We start from the raw sequence: 21,707 nt of genomic DNA, 5'->3' as shown, positions 1-21,707 counted from the left end.
GTGTCCCTGGAGTTTGCAGTGAATACATGCGTGGTTTTGCTGTCTGGTTGTTCTGTCCATTTTTACGTACAGATTTGGGGAAATTCAGTAATTACGCCACTGCGGCAACCTCTTCCCCCAAATGTGATCGGGACGTTATTAAGTAGGTGACTGTGCATGGATTTAATGAACAAGGTCAGTCACAGAACCTTAACAAAATGAGTTCAACCCTTACCCCCAGGCAGGCATTGCAGTCCCTCGTTACAATCTAGGAAAAGCAAGCCCTGAACACAGGCAAGGTAAGAATAGCTAGAGCAGGCAGTGACCTCAGTGTTTGTGTAAATGAGTGTAGAAGAAGGGGCGTGTGGGGGCCTTCAACTGATTAACAAACACAACGCTTAAAGAAAGAAACAATCCAGGAGCGCAGACTCGGCTCAGCACTGTCCTGGAAGCCAGAGCCGAATGGATGAAGAACTCAAGGTTTATGCCTGCCATGCGCTGTCAGTCTGAAGAGAGAAGAGAATCTGGAGTCAGAAGGAGTCATCAATGTTAAGCAATAGAAGAAACTATTTTCTCCAGATTACAATGGGGAAAAACAATAGAAAACAAAAAACAAAAACAACCCAGAGGCCTGTGCTGGGAATTTAATTAAATCCTTACCGGAGCTGTATTTTTCAGTGTTTCTCTTGGTGTGATGAAAGGTAGAGGGTTTAAGGGACTTGTGGCTCAGAAGTTGACACCCTTTTTCTTTCCAGCCAGCCCAGACAGGCGGGAAAGGAAGAAAACTATGCACTGTGGTCTACAAAACTGCTCCTGGAAATGATTCTTCCTTTCATTGTTGGCTCACACCCTGTTTCAGAAAATGAAATGCGCTTGTGTGCATGTGTGGGTATGTGTTTCTGGCGGTGGTATTTGGTGTAATTGTCCATAGGAGAATCTTGGAAAATAAGTTGCCATAGCCTGTCCCACATGAATGGGTAGGTTGGGGATCTCAGACAGTCTGTGGAGGTGACTTTCATGCAGAGATGCAATGAACTAAAGAGTTGGTCTGGGTGACCTGCCTCTGTTATTTCAGAGAGGGTGTGGTGCAGGGCCGAGCTGGTGCTTCTCCTCCAGGTGTGCTTTGTGGGTGATTGGCATTTAGGGGAGCATGGATCAAAGTATAGAAGGAGTCTTGAATTTGGTATCTCGGCATGGTCGTTCAGAGTCCATTCTCTTAGCTATGCAAGACTGCAACATTTAGCACAAATACATCCCGTGGACTTGCTTGGCACTGAAAAATATTCATTTGGCAAAGTTTTCAGCGTTTGGGTGTTCCTGTGCTTAGGTAAGAGTAATTGCCTATCTACTCTTAGCCTTCTGCCTTAGCTCCTATTTCTCTAGGTAGATAAACAGGGGAAGAAACGACATGAGGGCAGAAGGGGAATGAGAGAAAGAAGGGAAATGACATGATTGATGACATTGGTGGGGAAAACCTTTCCCCAAAGACTCATTTTTATGGCTAGTTTAAGTGATATGTGGAAGGTTTACTCAAAAGACAGTTTTACTTAGGGAATGAGATTCTCCCTCTGTTATCTAATTAGCCAGGTTATACACCATCTGTTTTTTGTGGAGCTGGTTGCATTAAAAATCAGCCAGTTTTTTTTTTTTAAACTCTTTAACCTGTTTCAGAGGAACAAACATTAGAACAAAACATTTAGGGAAAACATAGATGAAAAGTTAATGCTTGAGATTTGGCAAACTTGGATGCACTTTATATAGCCTGAGTGTAACAATACAGAATAAATAAAGAAATGCTCACTGAACTATGTGCACACTTATTTGCTCATTTACAGATTTGCAGATTGTCCTTATAACCTTTTTGAAGAAGGGAAAGATACATGTAGGTAGTGTTCAGGTATCGATAAAGTCGAAGGCTTGGTATGATCTGACAACATTCAATACATTACAAAAAGTGCAAACACTTTACAAGGTTGCTTTGGATTTATGTATTTGTTGAAATGTGTGTGTGTGTGTGTGTGTGTGTGTGTGTGTGTGTGTGTGTGTGTTGTTCTAGGCTAGCATACTCTGGGCCTGCATTTTAATAACGAAGTTTGGGGCACCTGGGTGGCTCAGTCAGTTGACCATCCGACTTCGGCTCAGGTCATGATCTCGCAGTTTGTGGGTTCGAGCCCCGCATCGGGGTCTGTGCTGACAGCTCAGAGCCTGGAGCCTGTTTCAGATTCTGTGTCTCCCTGTCTCTCTGCCCCTTCCCCCCTCATTCTCTGTCTCTGTCTCTCAAAAATGAATAAACGTTAAAAAAATTTAAAAAAATAATGAAGTTTTCTATTTAGGTGGAAACTGCCATTCAAGTATCTAGAGCTGTTTTCAGGATCATGTGGCTGTCCTGAAGGCAGTGGGAAACATCTATTTTATATACAGGAAAGATAGAGGCGAGGAGACGGTGAGGTTAGAAGTATGCATGGCTTGCGTTTTCTCTCTGAAAGAACGGTGTCAGCAAGTTTTCTAAAGATCATTTTAAAACCACTTTTTACTGGACACCTATGATGTGCCAGGGACTATACTATATTCTCAACTGCTATCGATCTGCTCTCGCATAACCCCTCGGAAACGAGGAATCGGGAGAATGTTCTGGGAAGGAGATTGCTTTAGAGGAAATATTCCCTCAAACAGTGCTCCAGTCGTCATTTGGAAATGCTGTTTCCCAAGCAAAAGAACACATAGTCCTACAGGGAATGCTTTGCACAGTTAGTGGGAACAATACATCATTGTTCTTGAGTTGTTCCTATGTGAGAGGCCCAATGACTTTCATGCATAACGAGGCCTTATTGCTCAATTACGTAGAACTAATTATGTGGAATCCATTCCACTACCACACTCCAGTGTTATGCAGCACAGTGTTGGGGAGAACAAGAGTTAAATTGAGAGAGAAGTATTTTATAATGGCAACAGAATGAGGGAGAGGTGGTTTCTGACCAATTATACTGAGATCAGTCATCAGATCATGAGAATAAACATTTCACTAGCATTCATGCTTCTTTCCCTCGCTTGGGGAAGGTTGTAGGAAAGTCACATTTTTAAATGCTACAAGGATAAATATATTGACTTGAAAACAATTCCTGTGTGATCTAACTGAAACTGTTACTGGATTCTGGGGCACTTTACTCAAATTCAGTTTAAAATATGGGAGGTCCACGGGGCACCTGGGTGGCTCAGTTGGGTAAGCAACCAACTCTTGGTTTTGGTTAGGTCATGATCTCGTGGTTCATGGGTTTGAGCCCTGCGTCTGGCTCTGTGCTGACAGTGCACAGCCCGCTTGGGATTCTTTCTCCCTCTCTTTCTGCACCCCCCCCTCCCCAAATAAATAAATAAATGTTACAAAAAATAAAATATGTGAGGTCCAGCAAGACAGTCTTTTTAGGGGAGAGAGGGCAAGGTGATGTCCTGGAAGACTTCTGCCAGTAGGATTTGATTTCAGTGTTTTTGCTAAAATGCCTCATTTTTGTTTCTGTTACTGACCTTTCCACAAAGCTCCCTGGGAGAGCCCTACAGCTGACTGTCAAGGGTGAAGTTAACTTATTGGAGATAATGGTTATTATGGCTTCACACTGGCTACGAGGACCCTTCTCCCCACTGTCTCAGATTCTGCCTTCTTTCCCCTTCCTCTGCCTTTGATCTTATGGAGAAGCTTTGAAGCTGCTGTCATCTTTGATTTTGACGTGCTGTTCTTGAGTCATTTTTTGATTCCTTGGAAAAGGCAAAAAGGCTTGTGTTCTTTTGTGCCTGTTTTTCTTTTCTTCTGGAAAGTTTACATCCAGTTGTCTTAATGCTGATCTCTCCCACACAGCATGGGGAAAGCTCACTTTGAAGGTTGTGTGAGCCCCATGTGCGAGGGGGATTCATGGATGTGTGAAAGAAATTGGGCCCCATGTGAGTTCTTTCTCCATAGGTTTGATCTCTCTGTCTCTCGTCTCCATGTCTTTCATCTCTCTTTGTTTTTCTCTGTCTCTGTGTCTCTCCCTTCCTAGTGGCCTCCCTTGCCCCCAACACTGTTTTTTTTTTTTTTTGGTATTAAAAAAAATATCCCAATCCACTTTAAAAATGCAAGCATCAATTACCATATTATCTCAGGAGACTGAAGAATGTTCTGTTGTGGTAGCAGATATGTGACAGATTGAAACCAGTTTGGAAAGAGGTGCTAACATGAGGCTTCTAAGTGGTCAGGTAGGTTGGCATTTGGGGTGTGGGCAGCTCTGTGTTACATTGATTTCATTTTCGGAGTAGTAGAACTTATAATGTGGGTTATTATCAAAGACCTACAAATAGTGTTCTGAGGCAAATCCTATTTTCTAAACAACATAGTTTTTCTTGAAATCTAACTGTGTACACAAGCCGGGAGAATAAACCCTGCTAACCCTCGGTCATATTTGGACCATGGGCCCCACTCTGTTGATCCACACTAAGGGAAACTATACTTGGAGGGCAGGGGATTATTATTCATAGTAGTAAATATAATAATAATAATTATTATAAGGGTAATAATTATTGAAATAATATTATATTGTGACATTATTTTAATAACCTTTATAGTGCTAATCACATGCCATGTATTATTATAAGCATTTGACATTCATTATTTAGAGAGTTAATCAACCATCACCATAATCTACTTTTAGAACAATTTTATCATCCCTAAGATAGAAACTGCATACCCATTAGCCATCACCTCCCCCATCTCTCCATTCTTCTAGGCCCCTGGCAACCACTAATCTACTTTCCGTCTCTCTGGATTTGACTGTTCTGCACATTTTGTATAAACAGAATCATATAATCTTTGTTCCTTTGTGTCTGGCTTCTTCCCTCAGCATCGTGTTTCCAAGGTTCATCCGTGTTGTAGCTTTTCAGCACCTTACTCCTGTTTCTTAACGACTAGCATTCCATTGTGTGGACAGACCCCATTTTGTTTATCCATTCAGTAGTTGATGACTGTTTGGTCGGCCCTTATGAATCATGCAGCCGTGAGCATTTGCGTTCGAGCTCTTGTGTGCACATGTTTTCATTGTTCTTGGGTGTGTACCTCGGAGTGGGATTGTTGGGTCACATGGTAACTCTGTGTCTGACTTTTTGTGGAGCTGCCAGACCGTTTTCCGTAGCAGCTGCACCCTTCTACATTCGCACCGGTAGCAATACAGGAGGGCTCCGATTTCTACACATCTTCGCCAACACGTAGCCTCATGAGGTGCTCGTTGGTTTGAGAATATGTGACAGGTGACTGAGTTGGAGGGGGAATTCAGTCAAGTGTTTGTTTCAGTGTTCCTCAGGGAAGGAGTGGTGGCTTTGGCAGATAAAAGGACACCGTGGGCTGGGACCCGAATCACACGTACGCTTGCAGTGAACCCTAACCTCTTAGCATCTGTAGCCGTTGTATAAAGGATTATGTGTAAACGTAAGCTCTGCCTAAAAGGATTAAAGTTATGTTCCCTCAAAGCTCCTAGGTACATATTTTGGGGAGTGTAAGCCTTCTTTTCATTTGTATCATTTTATGTAATTACAGATAGAATAAAATAAGATGCAGTGGCCCACATTATTAAAATTTAAGAACGAGGAGCGCCTGGGTGGCTCCGTCGGTTGAGCATCCAACTTCAGCTCAGGTCATGATCTTGCAGTTCGTGAGTTCGAGCCCCACGTCCGGCTCTGCACGTTGGGCTGTGTGCTGACAGCTCAGAGCCTGGAGCCTGCTTCAGATTCTGTGTCTCCCTCTCTCTCTCTCTGCCCCTTCCCCGCCCATGCTCTGTCTCTCTCTGTCTCTCAAAAATGAATAAAGTTAAAAAATTTTTTTAAATTTAAGAATGAATATAATAAAGCTGACCAATAATGGGGAATTTTTAGGAGAAACTGAATATAACATGGTGAGCATGAATAAGACAAAAGTCAGTTGTCAGGACAGCAGAGTTCTGCCTGCAGCCTGGCCTCTATTACTTTATAATCCTGGGTTGGTCAGTGATTTTTCCTGCCTCTGCTTTCCTGTCTGTAAATAGGGTACCAGCTTCTTTCCTTTCCTATTCTTCAGAGTTATTGGTTGGAACATGAGACAGCGTATCTGGATGTACTTTCGGAAAGGTGTGGAAGTTTGAAAGTGCCCTGTGAAATCAGATAGATGCTAACAGTCGTCTAACCACCCTCTGTTTTCTATTCTACGCTGACCCTTCTTTTGTGTGACTGTTGTTCTTGTGACTTAGCCACATGTGACTCTAAGACACACTGGGCAGTGTAGTCTGACTGTATCTGCAGAGAGAAGAGTGAATAGCTTTAGGGACCAGGCAGCCTTAGAGACGACAAAGACACGCATGGATGGAACAGTGGAAGCGTCTGGCTAGGAACTCTCCTACACCACCAAGTTCAAAAGCAGCTCATCAGTGACAGTTTCAGAGTACAGGGAGAAAATGTGGATGGGTTGGCCAAAGGCATGATCTGGGGTGCCCTAACACCGTGATGGAGGCTGTGAATGTCACGGTGGGCAGAGGGAGCGAAAGCTTTCCTCCTGGCATCCGGGAAGTGTTGGGTGGTTTTGCCTGGCCAAAGCTCTCTCCACCCGTCACCCCCTCCACACACTCGCATTTATGAGATGGAAGGGCCAGGGCAAGGCCATCATAGGAGGCTCACAGCTGGAAATGAGAACTTCCAGACTCAGGCTGACACAGTCCCGCTAGTGGTGTGGCACCAGGGAACATCTTCTCTATGTTTGGGGCTTGTAACCCACTCCCAGACAGTCTTGCTCTGAGATTGTGGGAGATTTCTTTCCCCTTAAGTGAGCTCAGATGTGACGCTCACGCTGAGACTTAATTACCCTTTACCTTTCAAATTCCTTAAAATAGTCACTATTTGCAGAGTGCACCCACGTTCTGTTAAACGCACTGATCATTCTCTCCAGCAAGCCTAATACGAGTGTGGTCTCTTTCTTTGTAGCTCTCACGTGGCCCACCTGGTTCCAGTCCTCACTGTCTCTGGTCCTGTTGTGGTGCTCAGGATGGATCTGGGTCTGAAGGATTTTGGTTTCACACACTGGGGCCTCTGACTCATGGAGTCACACTTTAACTGACCTGTTCTTAAACTGAACTTCCTGACTGTAACAGTAATAGTGCGGTAGGTGCTCGTCTATTTTCCCGCTGCTTTCTGTGTCTTCTTGGATTACCTGACGCTAGTTACTTGATCTCTAGGGTCTTGGCAAGGAAGACTTTCCTTTTCCTGTTACTTTAGTTTCTCCTTTGGGACGAACACAACAAGAGTGTCTGCATAAGTCAACAGGATAAGATAACTGGGCTCTTTGTCAAGGTCCCCTCCCATAGCCGTTTTGCAACAGGTTATGTGGTCAAGTGGCATGAATCCTGCCAGGTCCCCGGGCAGCTGCAAGGGAAGGATTCAGGGGTTATGTTCCATGCTCTATTCTGAGAATGGATTCTGTGTTGCATTCCATGGTGGAAACAGCCTTTTGGACTGGTGCCAATCTACTTGTGATGGGGAAGGACTGAGCTCTGTGCCCAGAGTAATGGCAGATGCTCTTGTTGCCTTGTTGTCATGCCTTTCAAACATTTAATGCTGTTTTTCATTCTGAGGCTGCTCTTACTCTCCCAGTACAGTGGCTCTGTCCTAAATGCCCAAAGGACTTTGACTCCTCTCATACCTTACTGGGGACCACCACATGCTAGTTAACCTGACCCTTTTAATCGTTACAAGCCAGGAACCCATACATTTTGACCATCAGGAAAACAAGTCAGCACTTCATGGCATCATGATAGGGGATGGGGGACATTTTCTCAATCTGAATTTGATGTCATCATAAAGCCCAGGGTTATGTATGAGGATGTACCGGGAGCAGGAGAAGTCCCTGGCAAAGAGCCAGTTGGCCTTGTCAACCTTTCCTGTAGCACTTGAGTGCCATGAAGAGAATTCTTGAAGTGTCTCCAATCTTGTTGCATTCCACAGAGGACTGCCGGAAGGGCACCTCTAAGTCATTGCCAAGATGCTTGGAAGCATTTCAGGTGTATTCTGGGGCCAAGTGCCTCTTCTCAACTAGAGATATTCCTGTGACTTTCACATATAGATTCATTTGGTTCCATATTTTATTCTAGTGATATCATAATTAAATATGATTATTTTATTCTTTAGAAACATAAGGATGATTTTTAAATATTTATGATATTATTGGAGTTGGTGCCTCATAATAAATATGACAGTGGTTTTGACTGAAAGCTGTATGTCAATGAATATTTAATATTTTCAAGGTGTGATTCAAGAATGGTCATTTGTTGATGCCCTTTTGGTTTGTGTTCCCTTGGAAAGTGACCCTGAGATGAAGATTTATTGCAAGTAGATTATTGGGGGGCTGGTACTCTCAGAAAACGATGGAAGGGCATGAAGAAGCAAGAGAGAGAGTGGAGGGCACCCACAAAATGGTGTCATGAAGCCAGGTTGTACTGAGGGTAACTGGAGCTTAATGCCCCATTGGAATTCCAGGAGGCAGTGTAGGACATGCATCTACCTGAGGAGCAAGGGAGTTGGGGTATTTATACACCACCTTGCACCCCTCATTGGTGGTGGGCTATTGGGAGTGGAACTTGACTTCTCTAGCACTTCAGGTTTCCAGATGCATACTCCAGTCACTCCCTCAGGAAGTGACCAGTTAGGTTGATCTATACCCAGAATGCTCAGGGGGCTATAGGTGGGGCCCCACCAGCGTCTACGGCAACCCCCTACAGTATATTCCTGAACTTGGAGTTGAGAAAAAAATAGGTGGGATGAGTATTGAATTTTATTGGAGCAGTTAGAAAATTAAAGAATGGCTTGTTTTTATGACACAGACCACAAATAGAAGAGGGGATTCTGAGAAATTTATAATGCTGGAGTATTTGGAAAAAGCTCTTCAAGGAAGGGGTTATTTAACTTGTGCTTGAATGAAGCAAGGTCTTTGAATCTCTGGAGGGAAGAAGAGGAAAATCTCAGGCAGGAGATTTAGCAAGAGCAAGAGCAAAAAAAGGGAAGCAAGTGGAGATTTATCAAGGTATGTCTCAATGGGAAACAACTCTGGAGGGGTCAGTTGTATTTCTCCATGTTCTGCGAGTGAGGCACAGGGTGCTCTTTTATTCCAGACTATCTTTTCAAGGGTATTTGTGTAGAGAACACCTTGGAAGACAGAAATAACATCTCCCTCTGGGGCATAAGGCAAATTAACTTACCCTCCAGTGTTACAAAGATAATGTCTCCCTCCAGGACACAGATCAGGCAGGATTCTGCCCATTATAAAAGATCAGGTTCCCTAAGCTCTGGTTTCCCCTCCTGTAATGCAGCTCAATGCGTTATGTGTTGTCAGGCCTTTGCATCACCTGGTAGAAGTTGGGGCATGGGGAATGGGCTCAATCAATGACACTCTGGGTGCTAGTGTTGCTGTGAGTAATAGAGTCCTTTGTCTCTGCCCCAGGAGTTTCGTATCTTAGGTCGGCATCCTTGAACCTGTGGTGAGTGTGCCTGTTTGCTTGCAAGTCGGTAAAATTGAGACCCTTCATGGTTTGGGATACTTCTAAGCACTGTGTTCAACTAAATGATGTGACTCAAGTCTCACATCATCCCCACAAAGTAGGGATTATTATTTTTGTCCACATTTTACATGTAAGGAATCCGAGACTCAGAGAGATTAAATAATGTGTCCCAGGTCACTCAGCTTGTAGAGGAAGAAGCCAGTGTCCAAACTTAGGGTGCTAAGTTTCAGAACTGTGTTCTTTTCACTGCACTAGCAGCTACCTGGTGATACCTTTGTGGGCTTCACCACGGTGCAGGTGAGGGTGGGTGATGTGGCAGCAAGGCGAACACTGCCCCTGGTGGGAAGTCTTGAGGAGGGGGTGGCCTGGGAAGGAGACTGTTGGTGCAGTGGGCCAGATCCTGGAGAACTTGCAGTGATGGCATCTTATCTAACGTAGAGCACAGAGAGGCAGGAAGTTAATTAGTGAAATTACGTAATTTGAAAGAAGTGCTGTAACTTAATCTTATTTCCAAGTTGGCACAGTATTTATCTCCACGACTTCTTACTCCAGGATTTGAACGATAACTGCACTCTGAGCATGTGGGAGTGAAGAGGGAGGGCATTTCGGGTCAGGTAAACAACATCAGGAAGAACAAAGTGGTTTGGATCTTTCAGTCTGCAAATCTCTCTCTCTTTCTGTCTCTGTCTCTCTCTCCGTCCCTGTGTCTGTATATCTCTCTGTTACTGTTTTTATGTATATCCCCTATCTGTCTGTCTATCATCTATCTAATCATCTATCTATCCATATATATGTGAAATATTTAAAGGGAATCTAGCCTTCTCTTTCAAATTAAAATCAATCTGAGGGGCGCCTGGGTGGTTCAGTCAGTTGGGCGTCGGACTCTTGATTTTGGCTCAGGTCATGATCTTGTGGTTTGTGGGATCGAGTCCATTGGGCACTGCGCTGACAGCATGGAGCCTGCTTGGGATTCTCTCTCTCTTCCCCCTCCACCACCCCCGTCCCATCCCTCCCCTGTTCACACACTGTCTCTCAAAAGAAATAAATAAACTTTAAAAAAGTCAATTTGAGTCAAACTGTGGGAAGGCCCACTGATGCTGTTTTTCCTCTGCCTGCTCTATAGGCTTATTTTGCTGCACATGAACAAACTAGAAATATTTATTTAAAAAAAAAATTTTTTTTTTCAACGTTTATTTATTTTTTGGGACAGAGAGAGACAGAGCATGAACGGGGGAGGGGCAGAGAGAGAGGGAGACACAGAATCGGAAACAGGCTCCAGGCTCTGAGCCATCAGCCCAGAGCCCGACGCGGGGCTCGAACTCACGGACCGCGAGATCGTGACCTGGCTGAAGTCGGACGCTTAACCGACTGCGCCACCCAGGCGCCCCCAAACTAGAAATATTTATCAGCTGTTCATCCATGTGTTCTTTCCTTTATACAGTTGAGCAGGCACTCAGGTTTGCGTGAACCACATACCATGTGGTTCAACGTGAGTGTTTACTTGTAAACTATAAAAAGTATTTGGTGAGTCAGAGGAGTATTAACTGGGTATTATGTTCTCCAACTTCGGGCCTACTGGGAAGTAACACCCCACCCTGCTTTCTGTTGACCCTCAGGCAAGGAACTGACCTTACTATTTGTTTTTTCAACTTGTTTTGTGTATTGAGCAGCTTCCCAGGAAAGCAGAAATTGAGACCAGCTTTGTCAGAACCAAGGAAACTAGAACAAAGTTTGGTCTTGGGTGAGGAGTGGGCTTGCTCAGTCCAGAGCAGAATCATGTACCTGGAGCATACGATGTAGGGGGAAGTAGGAGATGAGGAAGGAGAACCTTTGGACTGAACTGTCAAGATGTCCCTTCCTTGCATGCCTGGCGGTATCTCCAGTGGTAGCTTTCTTTGGGCAAACGAGTTCCTCTCTTACAATGCTTATATCCCTGGGAGGGTAAAAGAACTTGACTGATAACATGCTACACATTTGTTTCACCAGATTGCTTTTCTCCAAATACCTCCTTCAGCTGCTGCACAGAAGGAAGGGAAATTTAATTTTGTTTGGAAAGCATGGGACATCATGGTGGGAATGGTAGGCAGAGTTAGAGCTCTGGCCTTTGGGGATCAGGGGTGGAGTTAACATTTATTGAGCACCTACTGTGACCTGGTACTTGGTTGGGCTCTTTGGAAGAGGTTAATCATGCTGATTTTCCCAGTCGCCCCTCTGGGGCCGGTATTCTTCCTGCCAGTGTACACGTGGACAGATGAGCTCAAGCAAATTGAGTTACTTCCTCAAGGCACTCTGGCCCTCCTTTTAATTGGAAAGATGTCTTTTCCTTAAATCTAAGAGGACACAGAACTTCTAAGAGGTGGGAAATAAAAGCAGAGTATGGCATGGCTCTTACCCAGTGAAGAGGAAGGAGGAAAGAGCTTTCATTAAGCACTTAACTATATTCCAAGCCCCCCTGAGTACTTTGCATCTCTATTTAATCCTTATGACAAGTCAATGATACAGTATTTCTATTTATATATGAGAACACACACTTTCTGAGAGGGTAAAGAATTTCTTCAAGGTCACAAAAATGAAAAGCACTTGAGCTGTGATGAGAATAAAGATTTTCTGACTCTCGGCAGAATGATGTTGGCTGATGAGTGCCCAGGGCTGGCATCTGAGAGAGGGACAGGACATCATAGGAGTGGGTAAAGAGTCCAATAATAGGTTTAAATAGCCATTCAGACCCAATGATAGAAAAGAGGTAGCTATAAATGGAACCCCCATAAGTAAAACAGATTGATTTTTGCCACAAAGAGCAGACACTTATTTGTCCTGGAAGTTGTATAAAATATTGGAAACATATGCCTGCACTGTTTTCTCTAACTTGCACTCATGCAGGCCCAAATGGTCACATCACCAAGGATTCAATTAATGTGGCCCCAAAATGCATGGGGCTAATGGCCATGGAACCTGCTTTTGTGAGGTCAGGGGCCCTGGAAGGACTAGGAGTTGCTCGAAAGGCAGGACCCTGCTCTGGGGTGGAGCAAGCAATGGGACCCAAAGATGTGGGTAATGCAGCAGGAAATGGGAAATTCCAGCCAGTTCCAGGTGTTCAGTGTTTAGAGCATAAGCATAGCACAGCAGAGGAGTATGCGTGGGGAGGATTTGAAGAAATAAGGAAGGAGTGAACATACAAACGTCACTGCCAATGTCTGTGGACATATAAAAGCCACTGCCAATGTCTGTGACCATCACTGCCTTTTTAGGCCCTCTTATCCCTTGGTGAGGCAGGAAATTGTCCCTCTGTGACTTCCTGATCCACACTATGGCCACACACATCAAAAGGCCCTGGGGATGGTGTTCTAAAGCGCAGGTCCCTGGGTTCCATGTACAATTACCAAATGAAACTTCTAATACAGTCAGGAACCACATTTTAACAAGCCTAATAATCAGTTCTTTCACATATTACAGTTTGAGAAAACCTTGCTTAGGAGTATACATTGGTCCTTTAGAAAGTGCTCTCATATTAATGTTGGTATGTGTAACCAGGAACATAAAAATACCATTTATTGAACTCCAGTAATGTGCTAGGCCCTGAAGTAGGCGTTTCAGCTATGTTATTTTATATATGATTTTAGAAATAAAACCATGTTGTCAGAATGGTTATTAATATTCCACATTAATGAGTCTGCATTCAAGAAGTTAGGTAGATTGCAAGATTAACTAGCAAGTGGTACAGCCAGGATATAAGCCCAGATCTCCTAGACCTAAGGAGAGAAAAAGGCTGGCATTAGGGACAGATTTGTGGGGTCTGCAATACTTGCCTGGGTCAAACTGGACAGCAGCCCCTGGAAAAAATGGAAGGCACATCTTAGAACTTTAATAGAATCTGGTTTTTAAGATAATGCCTGAGACCAAAGGGTTGAGCTAGGGCATTGGGATTTATGATTTGGTTTAACCAATGAGCACAGCAGAATCCAAGTTCTAGAAATGAGATCATTTCTAAGATAGATAAGCAATACAATTGACTTGCCTTTTCTTGAACTACTAATTGTTGTGAAATCCCCCGACAATTTGAAGGGATAGAATGATCATGAACCCACATCAGGTCTGACTGAAATAGGCAGATGAGGCATAGAGAGTGGAAACGTGGGGGCAAAACTTCAGGCACCTCCAGCAAACTAAGGGATTTCTGGGGTTTTTCTCTACTGCTGATATTGTAAGTGCAACTAGACTAACATGGATGGGCTCACAGAATATTAACTTCAGTGTTGCTTCTCTTGTACTAGCTTTCCCCAGAGATGGAGATCCATGGGAATCAGGACGTGCACAGGTCTAGAGAGGCTCATGAATCTCAACTTTGGGACGGGCAGCCTGGATAGATCCATTCAACGCTGGGCTATCTGATGGTGTTCAAGAACTCGGTTGAAATATAATCACAGAGAGACAGAGGCTCAAATCTAGAGAGGGCACAACCTTGTGCAGATAATTTATCAGACCATGGTAGGAGCCCAGGAAGAGAGGTCTGTGAACAAATTGGCCACAGGATGCAAATAAGGAGGTTCCAGCTAAATGCTTCAGTTGATGGTAGGATTGTGTGTAATTTTGGATGACTTCTGTCTTATGTTGTTTATACAGTCATGACATGTTTCAGCAGAGAGAGAGGCAGAGCGTGAGCAGGGGAGGGGCAGACAGATAGGGAGACAGGGAGACACAGAATCTGAAGCAGGCTCCAGGCTCTGAGCTGTCAGCACAGAGGCCGACACGGGGCTCGAACTCATGAACGGTGAGATCATGACTTGAGCCAAAGTAGGATGCTCAACCAATTGAGTCACTCAGGTATGTCACCCTCCCCCCCCACCATGACATGTTTCAACAGACTGTCTTTATTTTTCTTCCCTCTCCCACAATGCCATTCTTCTTCTTTGTTGTATGAGTGTGATACTGGAACATCAGGTCAAAGAAAGAAAAAAAAAACAGTTAAACAGATTAGTTTTGTCTGTGGCACCAAACGTATGGATAAGTGGAACTGATCATTAAGAGGTTGGGCATTATGTGGATAAGGAATTAAGCCACGATGGATGTGTACTAAAAGGTAAATTCCTCCAATTTAAATGCCTCAAACACCTGCTAACATTTGAGAATTCAGTACTGAAGACATAACTTTCTGAAAACTACTGGAAATGTTTGTGACTAACACAAATACTTCAAATCTAGTGTTAAGGAATCATTTTCTATATTTAAAAAAAGCTAAAAGAGAAGTGTGATCAAATATATTCAATGATGCTTTGAAAAGTCTGGTTTAATTTAAAATTAAAAAAATTTTTTTAATGTTTATTTATTTTTGAGAGAGAGGGAGAGAGACAGAGTGCAGGCAGGGGAGGGGCAGAGAGAGAGAGGGGAGACACAGAATCCAAAGTAGGTTCCGGGCTCTGAGCACAGAGGCTGACACAGGGCTCGAACTCACGAATGGCGAGATCATGACCTGAGCCAAAGTAGGACGCTCAACCGACTGAGCCACCCAGGTGCCCCCCCCCACAATTTTTTTTTAATGTTTATTCTTTAGAGAGAGAGAGAGAGAGAGAGGAGAGAGAGAGAGAGAGAGAGAGAGAGAGAGAGAGAGAGAGAGCACGAGTGGGGGAGGGGCAGAGAGAGAGGGAGGCACAGAATCTGAAGCAGGCTCCAGGCTCTGAGCCGTCAGCACAGAGTCCGACGCAGGGCTCTAACTCACCAACTGTGAGATCATGACCTGAACTGAAGTCGGACACTTACCTGACTGAGCCACCCGGGTGTCCCAAGTCTGATTTAATTTAAATTAAAACACATAAATAAACATAATTCTCTACTTAAATATCAACATAGCTTGTGATTTTCCAAAGTCAAGCTTATATTGCCAGTATAGATATAGATACAGATGGGAAATGTATCTAAGGGTTGTACCTACAATTTAACTGAATGTCACTGACATTTTTAGGCCATTTATGCACATTTATGCTTACTGATAATCATTATGTCTTAATCATGTCTTGTGTGATAAGCCATTTAATGACTTTTATTCAAATATCTCTTGATTAATTACTTCTGAGTGACCTAAAGCCACTGATTTTCATCAGCCAGTTTGTCTTCCTTGCAAGAAAAAACTATTCTTAACACTTTTGAAGGCTATTTAAAATTTGATTCAAGTTTAAAAGCCAGCCAAATAACACATGAAGTTTTTCAAGTAGTTCAAGTATAGTGTTATTAATTTGCACTTTTAGAATTATCAATTAAATTATTAAAAATTGGGTGTTTAAAGCTGGCTATATGATATAGATACTTAGATTTAATCAAAGCAAAGAACTAAGTTGACTTTTTTCATATTCCTACCCCCATTTGCTGAGTCATCTTATTAGCCAGTAGACATAGAGTAATCATTGTGATAAAAAATTTTAAAAGATTGAATGTAAAATTTCCCTTTGGTCACACCAGAGAAATATTTTTGAGCTCCTCCCTGTGCCCAGTGCTAAACTAGGTGAATGAAAAATAAAATGATTCTGGGGGTGCCTGGGTGGCTAAGTCAGTTGAGCATCTGACTCTTGATATTGGCTCAGGTTGTGGTCTTAGTGGTTGTGTGATATAGCCCTGAGTCAGGCTCTGTGCTGAGTATGGAGTCTGCTTGGGATTCTCTCTCTCCTCCACTCTCTCTCTGCCTCTCCTCTGCTTTCTCTCTCTTAATTTTTTTTAATGTTTTTATTTATTTTTGAGACAGAGCATGAGCAGGGGAGGGGCAGAGAGAGAGGGAGATACAGAATCCGAAGTAGGCTCCAGGCTCTGAGCTGTCAACACAGAGCCCAATGTGGGGCTCGAACTCACAGACTGTGAGATCATGACCTGAGCTGAAGTCAGATGCTCAACTGACTGAGCACCCCATGCTTTCTCTCTCTTAAAATAAAAAAAAAAGGTTAAAAATAAATTGAATGATTCTGAAGTGGATTTATTAACAGTGGAATAATAGGACAATAATACTCACTGTACTGTGGTGCTAATTTATGCAATTTGGCCTCTCAGATTAAAATAAGATATTACAGTTTAGTTACATAGTGACAGAGAAACAAGTGTATGTCAAGGTTATCCGGGAGCCCTTGACAGATTAGAGGTACTTCTAGGGGATTTTCAAAGTGTGTATATGTTTGTCTAACACAGTAATCTCAACCAAAAGCCATTTTACCTCTCAGTAGTTACTTGGAAATATCTGGAGACAGCTTTGGTCTAAAGACACAACTGGGCAGAGTGCCACTCATAATAAGCTGCCATGAGTGAGAATCAGCAGAAGTCACTAATGGCAGAGTCAGACTCAGGAAGCTTTTGGTATTGGAATAATTAAATTATAAGTATAGTGAATTTAATAAATAGAAAAGTGAATCAGTAAGGAGGAGCAGATGAATATAATCGGCCTTGCAGATATAAAGATAATGAAACATATATTCTAGAAATGAAATAAAACAACTGAAATTAAAAACATCAAAAGCAGAGTAAATAGATTAGATGCAGCTAAAGAGAGAATGAGTGAGCTAGAAGGCAGAAGTATAAAAAATCACTCAGAGGGCAATTCAGAGTTTAGATGTATGGAAAATATATGGAAGGACAGGGAAGATAAATTGAAATGGTTATATCATAAATTTATTTAAAGTTCCAGAAGGAAGGAAGAGTGAGAATGAGGGAGAAAACATGTTAAAAAAGGAATTAAGTATATAGTTGATTAAATAGGAGCAAAGGACAGGGAAATTTAAAAATTCTGAAGCTGAAGCTTTGCTGTTGTTAACCAATGGGGCTATCAAGAAAGAAATGTTTTTGTAGGACTGTGGAAGGTTTGGCTTTGAAATATCGAGTTTGAGGTGATGAGATAGTTGGGATATATGGGCATGAGCTTTAGGGATCATGGAAGTATTGAAGCAGAAATTTGGGAGACCAAGGAGGAAATTTGGGTGGCTACGAGGAAGGTAAATTTCTTCAAGAAATACATATGAAGGGAAAATCAAGGAGATCAGAAGGGCTACACCTAATTTTAGAGACCAGTGTCTTAGAATTTAGAGACTGGGGAAAGAGAAAGCCAGACAAACATATAACAGGGTCATTAAAGCTGAGACATGAAAGAGAAAGTCAGTTAATGACAAAAACTGTGAGCGGTTCTGAACAAAATGATTATCAAGACAATTCCTTTGAAGTGGAATTTGGTGACGTCAGAGTGGAGGGATTCAAGGACAAGTGGATGGATGGTGCAGAGAATCGACAGCATGGAATTTTGGCCCTGGCACTAACAACCAACACCCAAGACTCTGTTCTGGGTCTGTAGGGAGGTTTCTTCCCTAGGCAGGTCACTGGGTAGGCTTTGTGATATTCATATCAGAGTCTTGGTTTGAGTCTGGTGCAGTCTTGGGTGAGTAGTTAGCTGGAGTGCCTGACCCTGGCCGCTGGCAATTTAGTTCCTCTCCAGTGCCAGGTGAGGCAAAGCATTTTGGAACAAGACAGTGTGAGGAGCGTGTTCCCCATCTTCCAGGTCTGGGAGGTTTAAACCTTCTCCTTGGATGAATCCATGAGGAGCTTCTTACTTGGTGTTCAGGATGATGGGGAAGTGTAGCAGACAGAAAGAAGATGGGCTTTGCTTGGAGTTTGGCAGCTCAGAGACACTGGAGTCGTGTGGATCTTGGTCCAGGTGCCAACCTTCTGAGCCCCAGTGCAGTAGAGCCTCTGCCATGCAGAGAGACCTGCTACACCTGCGTCTCAGAGGAGTAAGAGTTGGACATAATCAAGGTTGGGCAAAATACCTGGAAAGTTTCTGGTAAAGCTGGGCAAAATACCTGGAAGGTTGTGAGGCTCTTAAAAGCTGACTGACATATCTCCTAAAATCCCACAAACACTGGAACCAGGGATGGTGATTAGACCAAGATTTAATCATGGCCATGGCTAAGGAAAGTATTAAAAGGAGTTTATAAGTTTTTATTTGTGTATTTCTCTATATGGATGTACTTATACATAGATGTGTGTGCATATATATAAGTACGCATATGTGTGTGTGTGTATATGCATGTGTGTGTGTGTGTGTGTGTGTATATATATATATCTGTATATACGTATATATATAGTAACAATCACGTAAGGCAGTTTCCATCCCAAGTCACAATGTGTAGGCTGGAGATGTTTTCTCTGCAGTAGAGATAAGGTTGAACTCAGCTCCAGTTCTCATACTGAAGTTTGAGTCACAGGACTGGTAGAAGCTGTGGACTGCAGTTCTGCTAATCTGACCTTGAATATTTTAAGATAAATGATCAGTGGGCACTTTACGCACAATAGCTGCTTCTGTGGAACCCACAGATTATGTAGATTGAATTATGGTCAGGAGAACGATCACCTGATGATTCCCTTTCTCTCTCTGTCTCTCTCTCTTTGTTTTTTATTTCACTGAATCATCAGGCTGAAAGAATCAAATCATCTTCCAGAAATTAGTTCATGTAATTGCTTGGAAAAGAGCATTAACAAAAGCTGCTGGTCACGAAGTGTGCGATTCTCCTTTAGAAACTCCTGTTTCCTCTGCCTCTTTGCCCTGTGTGGCAGATGGTGCTGATTGCATTTAGTGCTCCCCACACGTCCTAAGGACACTGGGACTTTGCTGTGCTTGTTTAATCAGGCCGTTGTTTTCCTGACGAGTTGGGAGCTTGGTAAGAGTAGGGCGGTGTGATGGATTGGAGAGGGTTACACTGTTTTTCAGAGAAATGGCAAACATATTTTACAACCAGAAGATAAAAATGGTAATAGCCAGACAGAAAAGAAGAAAATAGCCTATTCAGGGGAAATCATTTTTAAAAAGCTTACAATAATATAAATAAATGCCTTTGTATTTTCCCCCTAGCATTTTTTATGCCTCAGCAATAAAAAGGTTTGGCTTATCGCCGGGGGTAGCGGGGATATAGTGTAATGACATGAAAATAATACCTTACATTTCTACAATGAGCTAAGGCTTCCAGAGCTCTCTGAGTGATGGAGAAGAGATGTCTAACCATCAGGGAAGCTGAAGTCCACTCTTCATACTTCCTACCCTATGACCACAGCCTTGTCAGCCTCTTGGGAACCTGACCTCCTGAAGTATACAGGAAGGCAGGATTTGAACCCAGGATTCCCCACAGGAGCCTATGCTCTACATGCCTGGAATCCTGCAGTGCACAGGACTCAGGGAGTCCTTGAGCCCCTGACATTGTAACTACGATTGTGTGTGTAGGGGTAATTATGGACTTGGGGTAAGTCCCTGCAAATATGGTCAGAGCTTCAGTTAGATTCTCAAAGGGGTACACAACCCTAAAAAGGTAAGAAACAGTTCATGAGGGGGCATTTTGCTTGAAGCTCATGGAACGAAAGAGCAGAACTAAACAAGAAATTACTCGAAGGATGGCATCTCTCTGGACACTCCGGAGTCACAGGAACACGCTTTGAGAGACGCAAAAGGATATGTAGAGGCAATTCTTGACTTTGCTCAACCAATGATTCCACCTTTATATAAAAATAAATTTTGGGGGCGCCTGGGTGGCTTAGTCGGTTGAGCGTACGACTTCGGCTCAGATCAGATCTTGCCGTTCATGAGTTTGAACCCTGCATCAGGGTCTCTGCTGTCAGCACGGAGCCCACTTCAGATCTTCTGTCCACCTCGTCTGCCCCTCCCCCGCTGTGCTCTCTCTCTCAAAAAATAAATAGACATTAAACAAAGGACTTTGCAAATACGATAGCAAACTTTAAATGGTGAAATTTGGGAATACTTTTCTATTTGTGTAGTGTTCCAAGTGAGATGAAGTTCTCAACCATTGTTTTCACGTCCTTTCCTGGGCTTCCTGTTTCTCCGCGATGTCATTGCTCTTTGAATTTCATACTTATTCTGGTTTTCTTTTGTCAAAAGAAAAATGATTAGAATTTTTTTTTGTCACATGTAATACAAACCCCTACTAGTCTTTGGGAGTAAATTGTTACCCTTCTGACAGTGAAAGAAGCTTTGTCTTTAGAGATGGAAAGAGCCATAGAGATGAGGTGCATCAAGACTCCATTTTAAAAAGTTTATTTTTAAACTTACAGTAAAATCTGTTCTTTGTGGTATACGATTCTGTGGATTTTGACAAATGCATAGGTGTTGACATCTACCACCACAATCACGAGACACAGCAGTCCGAGGGCACCCTAAATTTCCTCCTGCTCCCCCTATTAGCCTCTCCCCCTGCCAGCACTTCTGGGAACCACCCATCTCTTCTCCATTCCTCTAATGTTGCCTTTTCCAGAACGGCCTATGAATGGGATGTAGCTGTGTGACATTGGCTGCTTCCTCTCACCATTATACCTTTGAGATGCATCCAGGCTGTTGCATGTATCAATAGTTTGTTCCTTTTAGGGCTACGTAGGATTCCTTTATGTGGATGTACGGTAATTGAAGGATATTTGGATTCTTCCTGTAGCTTTTTGGTGATAAGACTGCTGTAAACATGTTTGTACAGGTTTTTGAGTTAATGTTTAACTTTATAAGAAATTGGGGGCTCCTGGGTGGCTCAGTCAGTTAAACGTCTGACTTCAGCTTAGGTCATGGTCTCACAGTTCATGAGTTTCAGTCCCGCATCAGGCTCTGTGCCGACAGCCTGGAGCCTGGAGCCTGCTTCGGATTCTGTGTCTCCGCCTCTCTCTGCCCCTTCCCTGCTCACACTCTTACTCTGTCTCAAAAATAAATAAACATTAAAAAAAAAAAGAAACTGCCCAACTGTTTTTTAAAGTGTTGTACCTTTTGCATTTTGTATACAGGCAATGTGTAAGGATTCAAATTGCGCCATATTCTTTCCATTGTCTGGTGTAATTTTTTTTTTTTTTAAGTTTTAGCCATTCCAAAAATGCATAGTGGAATCTTCCTGTGGTTTTTAATTTTCATTTCCCTGCTGGCTAAAGATGTTGGGCATCTTTTTAGGTGCTTGTTTTCTTGTTGGATTTGGAGAGTTGTTTATATACTCTGGACCCAAGTCCTTTCTCACTTGTGTGCCTTGCAGATATTATTCCCCAGCATACATGGCTTGTCTCTTCATCTCTTAATGGCAGAATTCCCATCTCAAACAAGAAGAAATGGGCATATTGACAGCTTTTGTGGCTCTGCCATAAACTGACAGCATGTGACATTGCTAAGCCATGCAATTTATTTTGCGTTTCTGTTTTCTATTC

At 42.9% G+C, this 21,707-nt stretch overlaps 1 long non-coding RNA gene across 2 annotated transcripts in view; it reads left to right on the top strand.

Annotated features, from left to right (window-relative positions):
- Positions 1-21,707, top strand: part of LOC124509634 (uncharacterized) — a 175,370-nt gene that overhangs the window by 115,665 nt on the left and 37,998 nt on the right. The window lies entirely within an intron of this gene.

Source organism: Lynx rufus, unplaced genomic scaffold (genome assembly GCF_022079265.1).
Source record: "Lynx rufus isolate CCGP_SWC_20201006 ecotype Redwood Valley unplaced genomic scaffold, mLynRuf1.p SCAF_14, whole genome shotgun sequence".
In the NCBI taxonomy this organism is placed as follows: Eukaryota; Metazoa; Chordata; class Mammalia; order Carnivora; family Felidae; genus Lynx; species Lynx rufus.
Note: the sequence above shows the minus strand (reverse complement) of the source record. Positions and strands in the feature narration are given on the sequence as shown.